The sequence below is a fragment of the Cottoperca gobio genome, unplaced genomic scaffold (assembly GCF_900634415.1).
Source record: "Cottoperca gobio unplaced genomic scaffold, fCotGob3.1 fCotGob3_104arrow_ctg1, whole genome shotgun sequence".
Taxonomy (NCBI): Eukaryota; Metazoa; Chordata; class Actinopteri; order Perciformes; family Bovichtidae; genus Cottoperca; species Cottoperca gobio.
In genome coordinates, this window is record NW_021166783.1 from 254,187 (window position 1) to 275,604 (window position 21,418).

At 45.7% G+C, this 21,418-nt stretch overlaps 1 protein-coding gene across 1 annotated transcript in view; it reads right to left on the bottom strand.

Moving 5' to 3' along the window:
* Positions 1–21,418, bottom strand: part of magi3a (membrane associated guanylate kinase, WW and PDZ domain containing 3a) — a 136,471-nt gene that overhangs the window by 91,401 nt on the left and 23,652 nt on the right. The gene's annotated exons all lie outside the window — the stretch shown is intronic.

The following is a 21,418-nucleotide window of genomic DNA, read 5'->3' on the forward strand; positions in this document are numbered from 1 at the left end:
CATGCTGAGATAACCCACTTAGGAAAGTCTACTAGGAGGCAGTGAGTAAATAAAATACACTAAACCACGCTACCATTGAGCAAACACAGGATCCGCCTGTGCAGAGCATGAAACACTGAATAGATTCACAGCTTTAACTTGTAATACGTTGTTGTTTCACTGTGTTCTCACAGGTTCACATGCACACTAACATTAGTAAAACACACTCTTACCTGATATGGTCACCACAGTTTGGATTGATGAAAGATGCACATGAAAATAAAAAGGAGAAAAAGAGTCAAACATCAAATAAAGTTTAACATTTGCTTCATATTATGTCAAAGTGACCAGTCCATGTGTCGGCCGACTATAACAACTGTAAGATATTCACAGAGAAGATAATTAATTATAAGAAGGAGGAGGAGAGGGAGAAGGAGGAGAGGGAGAAGGAGGAGAGGGAGAAGGAGGAGAAGAAGGAGAAGAAGGAGAGAATGTAAGAGGAGAAGAGAAGGAAGAATGAATATGTAAGAAGGAAGAAGAGAAGAAATGAAAGACGAGAAGAAGACGAGCACACCGAAGACGAAGAAAGAGAGAACGACCCGAGCCGAAACGGGAATAACGATGATATTCTCCAGCGACGCGCCGAAGAGAAATGAGCTCCAGAAGCCGAGAAGAGAACGCCCCCGCGACGCCCTCCTCAGAAGGCGGCGCAGCCATACCGCCCCTCTCCTCGCCGCCGCCGCTCCTCGCCTCTCCTCCCTCCTCCCCTCCTCCTCTCCTCCGCTCCCTCCTCCGCCCCGCCTCCTCCCCCCTCCCCGCCCTCTCCTCCTCGCCTCCCTCCTCCCCCCCCCTGCCTCCCCGCCTCCTCCTCCCTCCCATCTCTCCTCCTCTCCTCCTCCTCCGCCCTCCCCGCCCTCCGCCTCGCCTCTCTCTCCCCCTCCTCCTGCTCCCTTCGCCGCTGCCCTAGGAGAAGAAGGAGAAAAAGGAGAAGATGAATATGTAGAAGAAGAAGAAGAAGAAGAAGATGTAGAAGAAGAAGAAGAGGGAGAAGAAGATGAATCTGGTTAATGATCTGCATGTATGAAGCATTTCTTTGCCTCCTGACATGATGATGGAGGACATGATACTTTCTGTAGCTGCATGGATTGATTTTGTGAGATGTGCCTTGTGTGCACAGACCATGAAGAGGACTCAGGTTACATGAATCACATTAGCAGAGAAAACAAGCAGCATTCATATTCATTACAGTGAACCGAGAGGCTGCCTACCACCGGACACACAGTGGAGCACACAGTGGAGCACACAGTGGAGCACACAGTGGAGCACACAGTGGAGCATACAGGTGCAGTAACACAACGTGTCCTGGACCATCCTCTGCATCACACTCAATCATGATTATGGAATCAAAGTGAATCCAAACAGTCACCTTGGGATCTTTAAGTTGAGTTTATGATAACAGAAACTTCTTCCTTCCTACTGTTTAGAACAACTATAGAGCAAAGCCTCAATACATATCTGGCCTAGTTCTGCTTCTAAATAACAACATATTGTTGCACAGCAGCTGTCTCTCAACCCTCGTCTCTCGACCCTCGACACTCGACCCTCGACACTCGACCCTCGTCTCTCGACCCTCGACACTCGACCCTCGACACTCGTCTCTCGATCCTCGTCTCTCGTCTCTCGACCCTCGTCTCTCGTCTCTCGACCCTCGTCTCTCGACCCTCGTCTCTCGACCCTCGTCTCTCGACCCTCGTCTCTCGACCCTCGTCTCTCCGAAAAGTACAAAGATATTCATGCAGTGTGGCTGTGCATAGTTTAGTGCTGGAACTTCTTTGGACAAGGCGATATTAAACAGTTGTCTGCCATAAACTGCATGCACAAAATAGAGTTTGCTAGCTGGACATTTAAAAAAGAAAAAGCATTATAATAATTCACCAGCACGAGCGGTTAAATAGTTCTCCGCCCGTCGCTCTGTAACAGAGAGTGGGAGCAGGGAGAGCATACACACAGTAAATCAAGGACACACTACAAGACAAAGTTACTGTCGCTGACTGGGTGACCCGTCTGCATCCTAATCCTAACTTTGTTTTATTATGTGGCCACACTAGGATATTACAGGAGATGCTTTCTCAGCCCTGCAGGTGTCTGTACCTCTTCTCAGAGGTGTGGACAGCTCAGAACAATCAGTCAGCCTGCACACGGCCTGTGCTCGTCATTACTCTGAGTGTGACCGAGTCGGGAGGGAGAGACATTTTTTTTCTAAGCAGCAGGCGTCTCTGTACACTCCTAGCGGGGCCTCGGTCCCCCATCCATCTGCCGGCCGTCCCTCACACTCATTAATTCTGCCCGTCCCCAGGTGGCTGCTGGTTGGTGCGATGTGATTAAGCTCAAATGAAGCACCAGGAATAAATAGAAGCGTGAGCCCTCAGAGGAGACCGGGGAGGGAGAGGTAAGAGAAAATGCTGAGCGACCTTTCTGATCAGCAGGTGTGAGGGACTGCGTGTCTCTGAGGGCTCCAGACACGACAACCTGCTCTGACTGCTAAACTTCTTTCAAGGGTTTCTCTGAGAAAGACGAGGTATGGTCAGAGGAACTTCTGCTCTTGATGAAGGTGTTTCATGAATACGTGTTTCCTGTTTCAGTCACACAGTCGGTTTGTATTACATCATAACTGTTGGAGTAATACATTCTCTTGGGTACCAGCTGATTTAAGTGGAGGAGTAACGCTCCAATCTTTTAAAATAAAGTATCATCGCTGTCTTATATTCTGAGACATGCATGGATGGATTACTAAACGGCCAACCCCCCCTGACCCTAGGACCTGAGCCTGTGGGAACAATAAAGGAATGGACCACAAAGACGCACAGAATGAGACACGGGCTCCGTTGCTACTCGCCCCACTTGTATGACCTGTCAGTACGAACAGTTCTGCAGCTCCTGATACGGACAAACATTCACTGATTGCCAGACGTTGACGCTCATCACTTGTCATACCTTTCTATTGTGCAGGCTGCACATGTTCCTCTGAGCGATCCTTGCACTTCTCTATCAGAACTATTATCGAGTGGCTCTCCAACCTTTGTCCTCCTCCCTCCTGGGGCTGCTCTACTCGGGGCTCTCTCATAGGCCTGTCAGCCCAGCTCTTTGCAGTGACTCAACATATTGACAAGCTGTCTGCAGAGAGGCGGAGCCACGCGAGCCGGGGCGCCTCGGCCCAACAGGGTCTGAGTGTGCAGATACTGCACCGGCCTTTTGAAGGGGATGTGATGGAAAAAGCAATCAAGACCGTTCCATCTGTCCTGTCGGCTTCTGTGTGCATGGCTTTACAAAGCCGAACAAAAAGCACGATGTTCAAGGTCTTTAACAGCCCTGCTCACTGTTGTCATGACAGAGCAGGGGGCTGCAGGGGCCTGCAGAGGCCTTGCAGGGGCTACAGGGGGCTGCATGACATGAAGATGGCACTAAGCATATCTGCTTTCATTAAACAAAACCAGGGTCAAAAGGAAGGCAGGTGCCCTTCATAAACCCACAAGGCTTCTCCTCCCAAGGTCTGCAGGTAATTACATTTAATTGATGTAATCCTCACATTAGAGGGAGGGCATGACTTCGCTATCATAGCTATGGGAGCATCACTAAAACACCTATGATCAGATCGTCTGCTGGGAAAGATAATGAGAGGTATGAATATCTACGACTTTAACAACCTGTCAATGAAACCAGTGTGACACAGTACCACACGTTCAGCCCACACATTTCTTCTCCTTTGCGCTCCGAAGCAGTACTCAGGATTCTTGATATTAATGCAGGCTGACCTCTCCTCTCCCTGTTTCCTCCTCCCCCCACCTTCTCCCCTCCTCTCCTCCTTTGATGTTTTCACTTAATGCATCAGGATGTGATTCACTGCTGGTAAAAACAAAAGCACTAAAGTTTAAGAGCTAAGAGGAAAATGTATGTATGACAGCAGCTGTACAGCAGGGGGCAGCCAGGCAATGAGCCACAGCCAGATATGTGCACCCCAGCTGGGATGATCCCCCGTGAGCTCCATGTAAGAACACGGACTACTGTGAATATTGTCTTTCAGTTACTTTTCTATTAACTTGTTCTGCACCTGGGAAACACTTCTCCTCTCTTCTGATGCATCACAGTCCTGTCATGTGTTGATGCTGTGTGGAGTGACAGCAGTGGCCGTCACCTCGCTAGATTTCCCAGTTGCAATCGGAGCTGGCCGCAGTTCATTATTACATGCCGCACCAATCCTTGACCTCGCTCCCGAGGCTGCGCTCGTCAATAACGGCCTAAAGATGTGACGTCTGTGGTCTGAACCAGGAGGCGTGCGAGAAACTGCAGCAGGAAGAGCCAGGCGGAGACAGCTGCATCGGTCCGGACGTGGACGTGTCACTGAGTGAGTGGACGTGTGGATTGATGAGGCGAGGGACAAAAACAGATCCTGCAAAGACTCTCACTCTAGAAACTTGAGCTTTGTGAATCAGCGAGCACATACCGGCGTCCAAGACACACCCTGCTATAAATCACACAGCTCATACTCACACCTTGTACCTTGTTAATGCATGTGGAAGAGGGGTTCATGTGGGCTCACAGGAAGTGTGTTTGCAGTGTATGATGTGTGTGTATCTGTAATGACTCAAGGAGAGGCCAGGGGGCTAATAACTCCATCACCTTTGTGCTGCGTTATAGCTTCCCCTCATCTCACGTCTGCACTAACAGCATGCTCTCTCGTGCGTTCATCAATCGCACCTTGTTTTCTGAGCTGATTTGGACTTCAGTGTTCACGAACAAAAGCTTTATTAACTTGTGCAATATCCAAATGATTGTATTGTACTGCAGAGATGTCCCTGAAACACAAAACACATTCTACGATCTTAAGAAAAAAGTCTTTGTGGTTCAGATCCTCCATCATGTTAATATACGTTTCAATAAGAATTTAAATAATGATGCAAAAATGATCATTCCAAATCGGGAATCGGCCTGATTGTGCAGCACTGTCTGCGCGCGCAGCACTGTCTGCGCGCGCAGCACTGTCTGCGTGCAGCACTGTCGTGTCTGCGTGCAGCACTGTCGTGTCTGCGCGCAGCACTGTCGTCGTGCAGCACTGTCTGCGTGTTCCTGCCTTTAGGATACAACAACATCTCAGTTCTTAAGCTTCTGGTCACAAAGCTCAGGTCTGTTGTGCACGTTGTAGCGGCAACAAAAGGCTCCGTCTTTACAACACATCCTCCACAAACCACTCACAACCCTCGCCATGTGGGTGAGACATTTGGTCCGACATTCCCGAGCGCTTCCAACACCCGTCTAAGACCCTTAGGCATGCGGCCGCCTCGGCCACACGCTGGGCTTTCAGTTGTGTGCTGCTCATGGTTGTTGCAGGTCGGTTATCTGCAGAAGCTCACAGCCTGCAAAAGGCTTCAGAGTGGAGACGAGAGGCGTATTTCACCCCCCACACAGCGGTGCAGTGGTAGCCAGCAGCATCCTGGGGGACCCCGACTGCTTCGCCTGAGCTCACACAGAGTCTGGACTACATAGAGAGCTGCCTCGTCTAATTATACTATAGGAATAAACAGCACAAATTACTTTGTTTTTAATGCAACAGGGACTGGTTTATTAACTGAAAGGAGGGAGCAATAATTCCTACACACACACACACACACACACAGACACAGACACAGACACACACACACACACACAGACACACACAAAGCGACTGCGTCAGCCAGGTGCACTGTTGCACTGTTAATGCTCCGCTGGAAACAGAAGGAGCAGCAGTGTTTTCAGGGGGATGTGAAAGGGGAGAGGGCTTGGAGATGGAGAGTCTCCAGAGACAAATGGTTTAAAAGGTCATATACTGGAAGAAACAAGCGTACCTCAGAGGTGGCCGTGAGCTGAATGTCTAAGAGGAGAGGTAAAAGGTGATGAGGGGAGGGAGGGGAGGAGAGAGAGCAAGGCCAGGTGACACAGAGATGTGGACAGAGAGCCACAAAGCGCAGAAGAAACAGAATCAGAGAGCAGATATATATATCTATATATATCTATATATATCTATATATATCTCTGCACATTGTGCAGGCTTCCTATGTGCAGGATGCAGGGCCAGATTGTTTGAATGCCATTGTAGAGCAGTTACCCATGTACTGTACATATGCTCTTAGTTAGTTTTTCTACTCAATACCTTCGATCTTAGATCCAATAATTGGCTGGACTTTAGAGCCACGTGTGCGACTGAGACTGTAAAAAGGAGTCTTTATTATTCGGGCCCTTAGTTTTGGATTTACCTGCAGGATAAAGTCCCTCGTCTCTGTGACACAGGTGCATTGTGATGTTTGTCTCTCGGTCTGTTTGTGTTGTGCATATTTAACCTCTTCAGTTCGAGCGTGGACATTAGTTTTTACTCCTTTACTGTATGCATGTGATGGACGTGTGCACAATGCATGACTTTGCTGCCTTCTGGTCAGATCGCCGTTGTAAAAGAGATTTTTATCACAAATAGTTTTATCTGATTAAATAAAGGTTAAAGAAGAAGAAGAGACGCAGACTGAGTGAGGTGGAGACTCGATTTCAAATCACAATCTGTAAAAACACACATTCTTACTTTACACTATTTATTGACGTTAATGTTTTTGATTTATTTTGCATGTGACTCAATCATAAGACTAAATCCTGATTTATGCAACTTGGTTTAGCGTGCTAGCTCGCTAACGTTGCCTGAATATCCCTAAACACAAAGTACAGCTGAGGCTGAAGACATTTAGTTCTGCAGCTTGTGAAGCAAAGTGTTGGACACATTCAAATGTTGATATTAGTTACAATTCATCCAGAATGTCTGAACCAGACTTCACTGTAATCCTGTTGGATATCTGTTGACATATTTCACTCAAAAACCTCAAATATTTCTTGGGCTATAAACAACTGGACCAAAGTGGTGGACTGACTGACGGACATTTCCACCCAGAGAGCCGCCACATGATGCCAGCATGGCTGAAAACACTGTTTCACTCTGTAAGTGGGCGAGCAGTGTGTACACTGGAGCGGCATTTCGCCCAAAAAAGGGCGAGTCAGGAGGAGGTGGTTTGACGAAGGTGCATTAGTTAACGGATGCACTGACAGCAATTGACTCCTAATTTATCAGACCATTTGGTTAATTAAATAGGAGGCATTGCGAAAGAATTTGGGCTGGCTGTATTATCAACAGCTAGAACTAATTAGTGTCAAGACGCTATTTAATCACGGACTCTATTTTGGAATTATACACACCATTAGAGGGTTTTCTGTGCCCTGTAAATGGTGTGTCAGGCAGTCGTGCCGGAGAATGAGAGAAATATTACAGGAAGAGAGAAAGATGCAGGTGAAAGTGAAAAGATGGATCCACTGCATGCGTTTCAATTCACAATTCTCATATTTAGCGTGTTCACAAAAGGTTGAGGGGCCGCACAGCAAAGACGTGAAGTACCAATATTATCTTTAAATGGAATTAAAACAAATGAAAGAATAATGTTTCCATGTACAATCTCAGAGCGTAAAAAGAGCTCCCGTTGATGGCCCAAGCCAGGGTTTGCAATTAAGATGTTAAATGTGCTAATGTAAGTGGAAAACGTGTTCAATTTCAATATTTATAGCTATTATCATCCCATCCCTGTGCTCGCATAGAGGCCGCAGACCGCATCGTGTGTTAGGCAAATATCAAAGTAATTTTTCATGCAAACACCTCTCAGTTATGGAGATTTCCTGCTTTTCTCAGTTTTATATCATATTAAGAAGGGACAAAAAAGACGTCACCTTGGAAATCTTTCACGATTTTCTGACATTTTCTAATGTAAATCATCAGCAGATGAATCCATGATGGAAATAATCGTAAGTTGCAGCTCTATTGAGTGTGTGAATAAAAGTAGGCCTTGCAATCTCTTCTTTTACTCTCCAGTCATGGCTGTGACAGCGCTGGCAAAGGAGTTCAGCGAGGGCGCCACGACTCGGCTGCTATCTGATATGCTGTCATTCAGCTCTCACTGTGGCAGCACTGAGAGCTATCACCGCCTCCATGATGTGCCCGTCTCCCTCTTACCCTCCTCTATGTCCCCATCTTTCCGCAGTTATCTTGTTCCTGTCCATCGCATTTATTTTTTTGCCCTTTTTCTCCCGCCCACTTCTCTTCAAAACATCAATCAAAGTCTTTATCGGCAATGCGGAAATTCTCATTACTGGTTTCTTAGGACTACTTCCCTCTGTGGAGGTGTCGATCCGATACATGGAGCAACTCAGAGTTCATCACGAAGCCTGTTACGATATTTACGCTATCAAGCGATCGTTCGATATATGTACATGAACTTGATCATTTTTAGGTTGACGAGCGTACGATATATGGACATAATATATTTCCGTTATCGACTTATCGTACGATGTATTTTCATGACCTCGATCATTTTTACGTTATCGACTTATCGTACGATGTATTTTCATGACCTAGATTATTTTGTACGTAATGGACTCATCGTACAATATATGGACATGACGTCGAAAGAATTTACGTTATCGACTTATCGTAACGTATATGGACATGACCGTGATAATTTTTATGTTATCGACTTATCGTACGATGTATTTTCATGACCTTGATAATTTTTACGTAATAGACCTATCGTACGATATATGGACATGATGTCGAACATTTTTACGTTATGGACTCATCGTACAATGTATTTTCATGGCCTCGATCATTTTTACGTTATGGACTTATCGTACAATATATGGACTTGACGTTGAACATATTTCAGTTATCGACTTATCGTACGATGTATTTTCATGACTTCGATCATTTTTACGTTATCAAATTATCATACAATGTATTTTCATGAGCTCGGTCATTTTTACGTTATCGACTTATCGTACGATGTATTTTCATGACCATTTTTACATTATCGACTTATCGTACAATGTATTTTCATGACCTCGATAATTTTTACGTTATGGACTTATCGTACTATACATGGACATGACCTCTATCATTTTTACGTTATCGATTTAGTGTACGATATATGGACATGACCTTGATCACTTTTACGTTACTGTTTTATCGCACGATACATTATATTGTCTTTACATGCGTGTTCGTTTACATGGTAATGTCACCAACAGTTTGGCTAGCATGATGCCAGAATAAACAGGTTTTACTGACCGTGATAAGCTTTTTGTCAAGAGATTACATTTTCTTGTGTTGGGAGTGTGGTTTCACCTAATTTATATTTTCATTATTATTAATATATTTAAGTATTTTAATTGTTCTTTTCCCATTCCAACTCCAATGTCTTAATATTCTTAAGAATTAAAAGTGAATTGCTCTTTGAAAGGGTTCACTTGAATAATTACTTTATATATCAGTATATTAGTAGCAAAGAACATGGTTTTAAAATAACAATAACATAATTGATCACAACTATTTCTGGGGTAATAATAATCTGACTGATACATTTACATTCTGCCGTGTAAAACGACTCCGAATGAATGAGACAATATTATGAATAGTGAGATATGAATGACTTGAATACAGTAAAATAACCACAATTATGAGGGTCAAAAGTGCATCGGCCTATTACGTTTAAGTGGGTTTTAATTCCCGCTCTAATAGCCATCATTACCACTGAGTGACTTCTGAACCATCATTATGCAACAGCAGCCAGAGAGCTGCTTTGACTTTTCTCCTCTTTTCCTAACTGAGGCCCCCTGATGGTTTAAGCCTCAGGAGTTGCCCAGTTATAGTGGCAATAAACTAAATATAAACACACAGAAGAACGACCCAAAGGCTCAGACGCCTTCTGCCCCGTGCACGCGCTCACACACACACACACACACACACACACACACACACACACACACACACACACACACACACACACACACACACACACACACACACACACACACACACACTGCAGTCCGACCGACGGCGTCCTCAGTCAAAGGAGTAAACGTCCTTGAGAGAGTGGCCCGTTGGCTCACTTGGCAGCTCGTCCCCTTTCTCTCTTATCCTCCTCCTCCTCCTCTTCGCTCTTTTGCATTCCCTACAGCAGGCTGAGTAGATAGTTAATAAGAAAACACTATTGGGGAGGGCAACACGGAGATTGGACATGGACGCCTCTTCTCTGCCAGCTGATCCGCTTTATCTGGGTGCCAGCACAGAGCGACGCTTGTCCCACAGAGGGGCGACATTCTGACAAAATAAGAAAATGGAATGAGGTTTTTTTTTTTTTTTTTTATCTTGCCCGTTTTTATTTTATTTTTTATTTCTTGTGGAGCTGCTTCATGAAATAGTTGCTCCCTCAGAGATTAAGCAATGGTTTGCCTTGGAAGGAATTTGGGATATTCTAGACGTAGAGCTGTTGAGGCTGTTTGACTAAACATATAATCGAAAGAAAGGTTCAGAGGAACTTCCACACCACAAAAATATCATTCAAAGTATCCCCCTCCTCAGCTCGCACAACCACATGCACATGCACACACACACACACACAAGAACTCTGAAATGTCGTGTTGACGTCCCGTTTTATGGCTCACTTTTCCAGAAGACCACAATTCTTAACCGCTAGTTCAGCAAAGCCACTTCCTTTGGTCAGGAGGACGTATACATGCCTCACACTCCAGCTCTGAGTTCAGATCAGACAATTGAATATGTAATATTATTAACAACGAGGCCACTATGTGTTCCTTCATGTTTGAGTTCCCATAAATAGCACAGTCAACAGATGTACGCACATACACACACGTTCATGTGATTTGTGACACAAGAGGTTCTGATTTATTCATCAGGCTAAATCAAATCAAATCAGATGAATCCTCCATTAAACAGCTTTCAGTAACAGAGCCACTGATGCACATTAGGCTCCACAGAGATCCTGCATTAAGATTCAGTTTCAGGGTGAAAGATGATCGATCAAGCTTTGTTTCAAATCAATGGTTTAAAAAGGGCTGTGTGTGTGTGTGTGTGTGTGTGTGTGTGTGTGTGTGTGTGTGTGTGTGTGTGTGTGTGTGTGTGTGTGTGTGTGTAACTATATCTTCATGCATGAAGAGGAATGCAAATCAAACGAGTACAAATTTATATTTTGATCACAAGGCTTCACTGAAGCGGTTCTCAACCAAAAAAATGAAATGAAATTGTTGAATGAAATCCTATCACAGAACAGACTCACTGTCAGAAGATGTTCCACTGGAACATGACGAAGAGACTCGAGCCAGCAGCTGTGAGGCTGCACTGAGGCAGCAGTGCTTTGAGCTAAATGCTAACATCAGCATCAAGCAGCAACCTCCGCGTCTGAAGACAGAATCCAATGCAGAAGAGTCTTAAACCTGCATCCTCGCTAACACCCAGCAGGAGACTCCTCTGGTTGTATAGAAGTCTATGAGAAAATGTTTCTACTTCTCTCTTGATTACGTAATTCATAGGTAATTCATAAACACACGCAAATAAAATCTAGACAGCAATATAATAAAACGGCGATTGACTGTTTTTCCTGGCTATGGTCAGGGTCGTTGAACACAACACGAGCGGAACGTGTCATCACGTGGTCACGTCATGTTAACAAACTTCAATATTAAACGAGACTGTCGTTGACATCAGTGAACGCAGCGTGGCGAGTGTAAAACAGAGAAAGCTGGATGGGGAATGTCGCACTCTCCAGGAGAAATGGACGAACGATTATTTATTTGTGGAAGTTAAAAGGCCAGTGTGTCGAGTTTGTGTGGTTTTGTGTGGCTTGCGGTGATGAAAATTTATCTCGAGCGTCATTACAGCACGAAACATGCCGAACTGCACGAGCTGAGAGGACGAGTGTTTGGATAAAGTTAACGCTCTTCGGTGGAGTTTGGCCCAACAAGCAGCTCTCTGCAGAGCGGAACATACAAACATGGACAGATAGAGAGGTAGACCCCCCCACCAAGAACAGACTGTTCCACCACTGCTGTGCAGTTATCACTGCCATGTGCAATACTCACTTTATTTATATCACTTGGTACTTATATTATCTTTTATTCTATTTAATTATTGTTTACTGCCTTTTTACTTCATATGTGGAAGGATGTTGTAAAAAATAAAATGGCCCTTAATAGGAAAAAAGTCCCCCACCCCTGAGTATAAAGCAGTGTCTCTTTAGGGCGGGGCTACCTTGTGATTGACAGGTCGCTAGGTCGTGTTTTCATCTTAGAACACTTTCATATTTTGATCGCCTAAAAATGTACTTTTAAGGGTTTGGTTGCACTTAGCTCCATCCTCTCGTGTCACTGTTGGATCCAAAGATGGCGACGGTCAAAATCCCAAACTCAAGGCGTCAAAGCGATGGTCCAAACACCAAGGGGTGAGGTCACAGTGACTACATCCACTTCTTATATATAGAATATATTTAGCATGTTAGCGTGCTGATGTTAAGAAGGTGTTTACCATGTTTAATATCTTAGGTTAATGTATTAGCATGCTAACATCCACTACTAAACACAAAGAACATGTCTTTAGTTTTGCAGGTCTGGTTCTATAAATTATGGACAAAATCATATTATTTTGACCTGATGGTGGCGCTAGAGGAAAAGTCAGAGGGTCACCAAAATCAGTAGGATTCCTCCTCTGAGGTCCATGAATGTATGTACAACATTTAATGGAGATCCACGTTATAGTTATTGAGATGTTTCCGTCTGAACCAAACTGACAGACCATTGCCTTCCCTGACTTTAATAATATGACAATAATAACCAATCAGACATAACTTCAGTCTGCTCCCAAACACCCATGATGAAAGGATTTCCACCCGTCCACGGTACACAATGAAACATTGAGATATTGAAGATTGGGGCCAAAGCTTCATATAGTTTAAACATGTTTCTGCTCTCGTGTGGGTTGAATGGCTAAAAGTAATATCTGTACCTCAATGCTCAGGAAACACTTTGCCCTTGGCACTGGGTATAAATAAGAGATTAAAAAAGAGGTGCTGCGGTCCAATTATCTGCACGACGACAGGCCAAGCTCCGTGCTCAATCAAACCTCCAAATCTATTGATGTCTGACAGGAAAAAAGAGAAGCGAAGACACACAGAGGCTCCGACAGGCGGGAAGGTCAGATGCTGTGTCCAAAGAGGCAGCGAGTGGAAGCGTCCTTTTCCCAGTTGTTGAAATTAATTAATTTCAGTTGCATTTTATTCTTTGAGAAGATCTAATCTTCAATTAGATTCAAATGTCTTTTCCATTACTAAAATATCCTCGATATTTACGGAGGATCAACACTGGAGACCTTCCACATGTTTAATACCAGAGCTTACTGTGCTGATCGCTCCGAGAATATTAGATGAAGATCGTGTTTGCTCAGCGGCACAGACTGCAGGCTAAAGATATTAGCACAAATATTAAGCCGGTATAACTGCTTCTGTTAACGTTTCCAGCTGCACTTATCCTGCAGAGAGTCTTTTAATCATTAGGAGTTCAGTATTTATTCATGACCCTGAGGGATAGTGTTTCAGAACCAAGATGTGGCCACTGCCATGTTAATGTGGCGCTGACACAAACTGCAGCGTATGCTAATTGTTGAGGTGACGCGGGGCCTCAAATCAGCGCATGTACATCCCTTCCAGGAGCCGGCGGAATGTTTCCTTTTTACCCGTCCAGAAACAAGAGATCAGCTCAACACGGTTCCAATTTAAAACCCGAGCAAACCTCAACAAAAACACCACCTTCACCACCACCGCCTGCATTCCTGACTCTGGCTACACGTCCCCCTTCAGCACACCAACACTGCAGCGTTGTGTTTTCTTGCGCATGCCACTGACAGCTTGCGCCACAGAATCTCTTGGGCAGCCTCATTTCGCCTCATCTGAATATTTATGAATGTTGTTAGGCGGCCACATTCCATTATCGGGGAGATTGCCTGGCATGGGTCTGGGAGCTTTGCACTTCATCCAATTGCACTCAGTATTTCAACGTGCATGGCTGCCACCAGCACTGCCGATGTCATGGAGAAAATGAGAGGCACAAAAACAGTGTGTTAAAGAATCCAGACAGGAGAAAGATGAATGTTTTCAAGGTTGCAAAGCCTAAATTAAATCGACTAATTATGTGTGGTGGAAGAACCTGCAGGTGGGGTGAGCTGAGACGAGTCAAACCTCCAGGGCAAAGGTAAAACAACAACCCACCAATGAGAGGCGAGGTGGATGTATGCCAGTGCATTTACACTGCTCCCTGTTTATCTGCACTTCCTGTAACGAGGCACTCACAACGAGATTTATTAGCAATCTGGGAAGCTGTCAACAGAACAGAGCAAACAAGAGGTGGTCAAGGAGCCGCGGAGCTCCACTTCTGCACAATGTTCTCATTGTTCCCCGTCTGGATCACAAGTGGGAGTATTTGACCAACATCCTCCATTCAGCCGGCTGAAAACAAACACTGGCGAAGAGAGGAGGGAAGGGCCGACCCAGAAGCGCCCGATAGGAATCCGGTTCAGCACCAGCGTCCTTTAGCTTCCTGATGGCAACAGTTGATGTGAGCCGATATCCGACCAGAGAAAGGTTGAGAAATGTTCCTCCTGGTTTTGTATATAAAAAGGTTAAACTGTAGTAATTAACTATGAGCTCCTGCAGAATTCAGCATTAACATGTGTGAAACCTTTGACCTCGCAGCTTTTACTGTGAAGCATTTGATGGGCAAGGATGTAAATCCCTCTCTCTTGTAGGTTTTATGGATAAGCCCGCAGTGGGTTTCTACCTGACCTGCACTTTTATTTTTATTATCTTTTTCTCTGTCTGACCTTTCTTTAAAAAAAAAAAAAACGTTCAAATAAAAGTCGAGAGAAGAATTCACAAAAGATTTCCTGACTGAACAGAGAATAAGATTCAAGTATACACACGAGATGTCATCAGAGTCAGCCGTGACCAGAGCTGCGAGCTCACGCCTGACGTCGCGGTGCATCACTTGTCCACCTTCTCTGGTTTGCAATCTATATTCCACCCGAAGGCTTGAGAAGTGATTGCCAACAGGGACACGGGAGTAATTCAAAAACAATCCCTCCACGGGGTGAATGTGAAGCCGTGGTAGGACATGCGGCACATCACAACCCGGATATTTCTCTGCACTTTGTGACACGTTCAAGGTCTCCGTGTGAACCGCTCTCTGCAGCATAACAACCTCCACTTTATAACCACGACCATTCCCCCACCACCAGACACATGACGCGCTTTCACTGTGTAAATAAATACATCCTGCACACAAAGACACTTAATCTAATCAGCCCGTCAACAAACTATTCAGGCAGCTCTCACGTCTTTTCCCTGTGAACGCACATTCAAGCGTGTGTTCGTGATGGCTGTGCATCAGTGTTCTGCTCACTTCCTCGCTCAGACTCGTATCGACAGCAGGAGTCAAGGTCAAGCATGCACAGAGCCGCTGTGCATACGTTGTGCCTGAGAGCAGCGAGCGTGGCACAGAGCGCCAAACAGCTGCGTGTAATTGGGAGACAATGACTTCTGTGGAAGTGTAGATCTGCCGTTGCGTCATGGCCTCTCACACCGTGTCACCCTCATTTGGTTTTGCTCTTGACCTTCCCAAAAACATGTCACGACTGTCCTTGTGCCGGAGCGAGATAAGACACAACAACGTGGCCTCGCAGGGAAAGTGAAGCTCCACAGAGGCCATGAGTGTTTGGTTGTGAAGGTAAGCAGCAGCAGACGTCTGGCATACCAACAGGCTCTATTATGTTAATACTGCCGCAAAGATGAGGCAGGAATGGGAATGTGCGATGTGGGAGAGCTCATCCATCACAATAGAGGCTGGCGGTGGGAGCCGGGCACACATGCAGTTGGGCGGGAAAAGATAAAGATCAGTGGTGCCTGCTGGACGACGGCCACAGTCACACCAACACCGGAAACAGATTCATCGTCAGGTTGAAAGGGATTTGCATTGGTGTCAGCGCTGTGTCATATATAAGTAGCTCATATCAGAGACGGCACGATGTGACGCAGAGCACGAAGAGATGTGTTGGGAGCTGATGCATTACAGGGTTAACTGATGAGCACCTCCTCAAACATCATCAGGGATTAGTCGACTAGTGGATTAAAGAGTGCGGGCACCAGAAACACTACGCCGGTTAACTCAACATTTAATCACTGATCTGAAGGTGGCGGTAACAACCAACAACACGCAGCAACACGCTACAACATCAGCAACACTCAGCAAACATGCTACAACATGCGCAACACGATACAACACCACAACACGCTACAACACCGCTACAACATGCAGCAACACGCCAAATGCAGCAACACGCTACAACATGCAGCAACACTCTACAACGCGCAACAACACCTACAACCGCAACACACTACAACCGCTACAAACATGCGCAACACGCTACAACATTCAGACACGCTACAACACTCAACAACACGCTCACACGCACACATCGCCTACAACACGCTACAACATCAGCAACACGCTACACCATGCGCAACACGCTACAACACGCAACAACACGCTACAACACGCTACAACATGCAGCAACACGCTACAACACGCAGCAATACGCTACAACATGCAGCAACACGCTACAACATGCAGCAACACGCAGCAACACGCAGCAACACGCAGCAATACGCTACAACATGCAGCAACACGCTACAACATGCAGCAACACGCTACAACACGCTACAACATGCAGCAACACGCTACAACACGCTACAACATGCAGCAACACGCTACAACATGCAGCAACACGCTACAACACGCAGCAACACACTACAACGCGCTACAACATGCAGCAACACGCTACAACACGCAGCAACACGCTACAACACGCAGCAATACGCTACAACATGCAGCAACACGCTACAACATGCAGCAACACGCTACAACACGCAGCAACACACTACAACACGCTACAACATGCAGCAATACGCTACAACATGCAGCAACACGCAGCAACACGCTACAACACGCAGCAACACACTACAACATGCAGCAACACGCAGCAACACGCAGCAACACGCTACAACACGCAGCAACACACTACAACATGCAGCAACACGCTAGCAACACGCAGCAACACTACACGCTACAACACGCAGCAACACGCTACAACACGCAGCAACACACTACAACGCGCTACAACACGCAGCAACACGCTACAACACGCAGCAACACACTACAACGCGCTACAACACGCAGCAACACGCTACAACACGCAGCAACACGCAGCAACACACTACAACGCGCTACAACATGCAACAACACGCAACAACGCGCAGCAATGTGCAAAAGAAGAAGAATGCATGCTAAGAAACATGGAAGTAAACAATGCAGGATGTTAAGCACATGTTTTAAACACATTTGTTAGAAGTCATGTTGAATTTAGTGCAGATTCAACATGTTGACTGTGACACTGGATGAAACCAAAGACTCTGATGCTGCGTCCTGCAGGCTCCAGGTGAGCAGCGCTAACGGGATTAGCTGTTGTGCAGCAGTCTGAGAGAAGCAGAGCGGACTGCAGAATGAGGCTCTGTTGTGGTGGAGGAGAGGTGGAGGAGAGGAGGTGGAGGAGAGGAGAGGAGAGGGGAGGTGAGAAGGTGGAGGAGAGGGGAGGTGAGGAGGTGGAGGAGAGGAGAGGAGAGGGGAGGTGAGGAGGTGGAGGAGAGGAGAGGAGAGGGGAGGTGAGGAGGTGGAGGAGAGGAGAGGAGAGGGGAGGTGAGAAGGTGGAGGAGAGGAGAGGAGAGGTGGAGAGGTGAGGAGAGGTGAGGTGAGGAGGTGGAGGAGAGGGGAGGTGAGGGGAGGCGGAGGTGGACGGGAGGTGAGGTTGAGGTGAGGAGGTGGAGGAGAGGTGAGCCTTCCTTACACTCCACACTGTTCGTCCACATTGTCGCTCTGACCCTCATTTTCATTGTTACCTTGCGAGTTAATGTGAAATCCCTGACAGAGCGTCTGTCTGTGACTGCAGGCAGTACGCACACGTTAGCTTTCAAACTTCATCCGCACTATATCTGTGAATCTACTCCTGTGTTCTCATTTACATCAACCTAATGAGAGTGTGTGTGTGTGTGTGTGTGTGTGTGTGTGTGTGTGTGTGTGTGTGTGTGTGTGTGTGTGTGTGTGTGTGTGTGTGTGTGTAATGATGTAAGGCCTTTACATTTCTACAAAGCAACGTCCTCACATTGTTGACGACCACTAAGTGTGCATGAAATCATCGGCTACAACCAATGAGGCGGCGGGGGGACGTCCGGCCCCGCCTCCCCAGGAAGCGGCGTGTTCCTCAGAGAGAAGTCGTGCTGCACACAAACAGCTCCTCACAAAGCCAGGAAGGAAAGAGTGAGCGCGGCGCTCTGAGGCACCTGGAGACACGCCATGTGAGTAATTGAAAACAATAGTTGTACAACTCTGAGGAGATTACATGATACGCTTGGAGATGAGGAGCTCAATGACTTTCAATCCGTCCATGGAAAAACATTTGCAGTCTTCTTAAAGCTGCAAACCCTCTTTTAAAGAGCACATCTGGACGTGTAGGGTTGCAAATAATGACTATTGTAATCATGGATTATTGGTTTGGTGTATGAAATACAGAAGTTTTGTCTTTAAAGGTCTCGTTTTGTCAGAACCACCCAAAGATATTCACGATATTGTGATAAACGCAGCAGATCTCCACATTTCAGAGGCTGGAAACGGCTTTTTCTCTCGTTTCCACATGAAGAAATTATGTTATCTCAAGTCAAGTTAATTACATTTCTATACAAAAGCACACGTTTGTCTCAGAGCTTCACAATCTGCACATCATATGATCTGGATCCATGCTGCAGCCTGAAGCCCCCCCGAGCCTGCTCTGGTGCTGAGAGGCAACACATGACTGAATGTTTAGAGCTCCAACGTGAGATCTGAGCTCCAACATGAGATCTGAGCTCCAACATGAGATCTGAGCTCCAACATGAGATCTGAGCTCCAGCTGAGCTCCAGCGTGAGATCTGCGCTCCAACGTGAGATCTGAGCTCCAGCGTGAGATCTGAGCTCCAACATGAGATCTGAGCTCCAGCGTGAGATCTGAGCTCCAACATGAGATCTGAGCTCCAGCGTGAGATCTGAGCTCCAGCGTGAGATCTGAGCTCCAACATGAGATCTGGGCTCCAGCGTGAGATCTGAGCTCCAACATGAGATCTGAGCTCCAACATGAGATCTGAGCTCCAGCATGAGATCTGAGCTCCAACATGAGATCTGAGCTCCAACATGAGATCTGAGCTCCAACATGAGATCTGAGCTCCAACATGAGATCTGAGCTCCAACATGAGATCTGAGCTCCAACATGAGATCTGAGCTCCAACATGAGATCTGAGCTCCAACATGAGATCTGAGCTCCAGCATGAGATCTGAGCTCCAACATGAGATCTGAGCTCCAGCATGAGATCTGAGCTCCAACATGAGATCTGAGCTCCAACATGAGATCTGAGCTCCAACATGAGATCTGAGCTCCAGCATGAGATCTGAGCTCCAACATGAGATCTGAGCTCCAGCATGAGATCTGAGCTCTGAGCTCCAACATGAGATCTGAGCTCCAACATGAGATCTGAGCTCCAACATGAGATCTGAGCTCCAACATGAGATCTGAGCTCCAGTGTGAGATCTGAGCTCCAGCATGAGATCTGAGCTCCAACATGAGATCTGAGCTCCAGTGTGAGATCTGAGCTCCAGCATGAGATCTGAGCTCCAGCATGAGATCTGAGCTCCAACATGAGATCTGAGCTCCAGTGTGAGATCTGAGCTCCAGCATGAGATCTGAGCTCCAACATGAGATCTGAGCTCCAGCATGAGATCTGAGCTCCAACATGAGATCTGAGCTCCAGCATGAGATCTGAGCTCTGAGCTCCAGCGTGAGATCTGAGCTCCAGCACGAGACGTTATGATCACAGGTAAGCCCAGATGACAAGAGGAACACACTCGACATGTTTAACGTCTGTAATCCTTTGATTATTTAATAACTCTGCAAATTGAGTGGAGGACGATAATCACATTTAATGAGACGCTGATTTCTGCAGCACACATCCGCAATAAAAATGCAGCAAACATGTTGTTTTCCTTTCAGGACACGAGGAACAGCATGTTGATTAAAGAGGGGGGTGAAGGGGGGGCATCTTAAATGTTAGTAATGATTTTACAGCTGCAGGCTGGTTCATGTGAGGCTGAAGTCATCCATCACACAACGCTGCACGTAGCTTACTTACATACAGGACACAAGGACAAGGAGAACTACCACACACACTGTCTCCTCAGCTCGTGAGTGGGGGGAGGGGGGGGGGCTCCAACAGGTTAACAACGTAATTCAAGTGAGAGACGAGGACAGCTGACGGAGGAGGCGAGGGGATAGTGAGACGAGGCCAGAGTGCAGGAGGAGCGAGAGAAGAAATAAGAAAGAGATTGAAGGAGGAGACGGAGCGAGTGCAAAAAATACAAAACTAGAAGCAATTACCCGCCACACCACCTTCCCCCCTCCCCCCCCCCCCCCTCCATCAACACATCCAGTGTGTGCCGCCCCGGTGTAATAACAACCAACGTACGTTTGGCACAAAGCCGATTAGCGTGCATCTGCACACCTTCACTTCTTCTGATACGTTCACACTCAAAGCCCATCAAGTCCGTCATAAAACTATTTATATATATATATATATATATATATATATATATATATATATATATTTATATATATTTATATATATATATATATATATATATATATATATTTATATATATTTATATATATATTTATATATATATACTATATATATAAAATATAAATATATATATATATATATATATATTTATATATATATATATATATATATATATAAATATAAATATATATATATATATCTATATATATATATATATATAAATATAAATATATATATATATATATAATGTGTATGTGTATGTGTGTGTATGTGTGTATGTGTGTGTGTGTGTATGTATGTGTGTAGTGTTGTGTGTGTGTGTGTGTGTGTGTGTGTGTGTGTGTGTGTGTGTGTGTGTGTGTGTGTGTGTGTGTGTGTGTGTGTGTGTCTGTATGTTGTGTGTGTGTGTGTATTGTGTGTGTGTGTGTGTGTGTGTATGTGTGTGTGTATGCATGTCCAGCAGGGCTGTAAATGATCGGGGGTGTCGCACACAAACACCAGATTGAGCTGTTTTGCCGCCCTTTATATTCTCATCACTTGTTCAGATGAAATGTCACCGTCATCCTCCTGCAGCAGAAACGCTGGCACCACATCATCTCCCCCCCCCCCGCTGAGCTCCGACGCCACACACCAATTGTTCATGACAGTCTTCTATTGCATGTCCAACTGGCCCATTATGGACAACCCACTTAGCGAGTAATCACGTCTCAATAAGGAACAGTATTTCAACAGCGCCTGGATCAATGCTCCCCGGCGCTCCAAACTGGCTC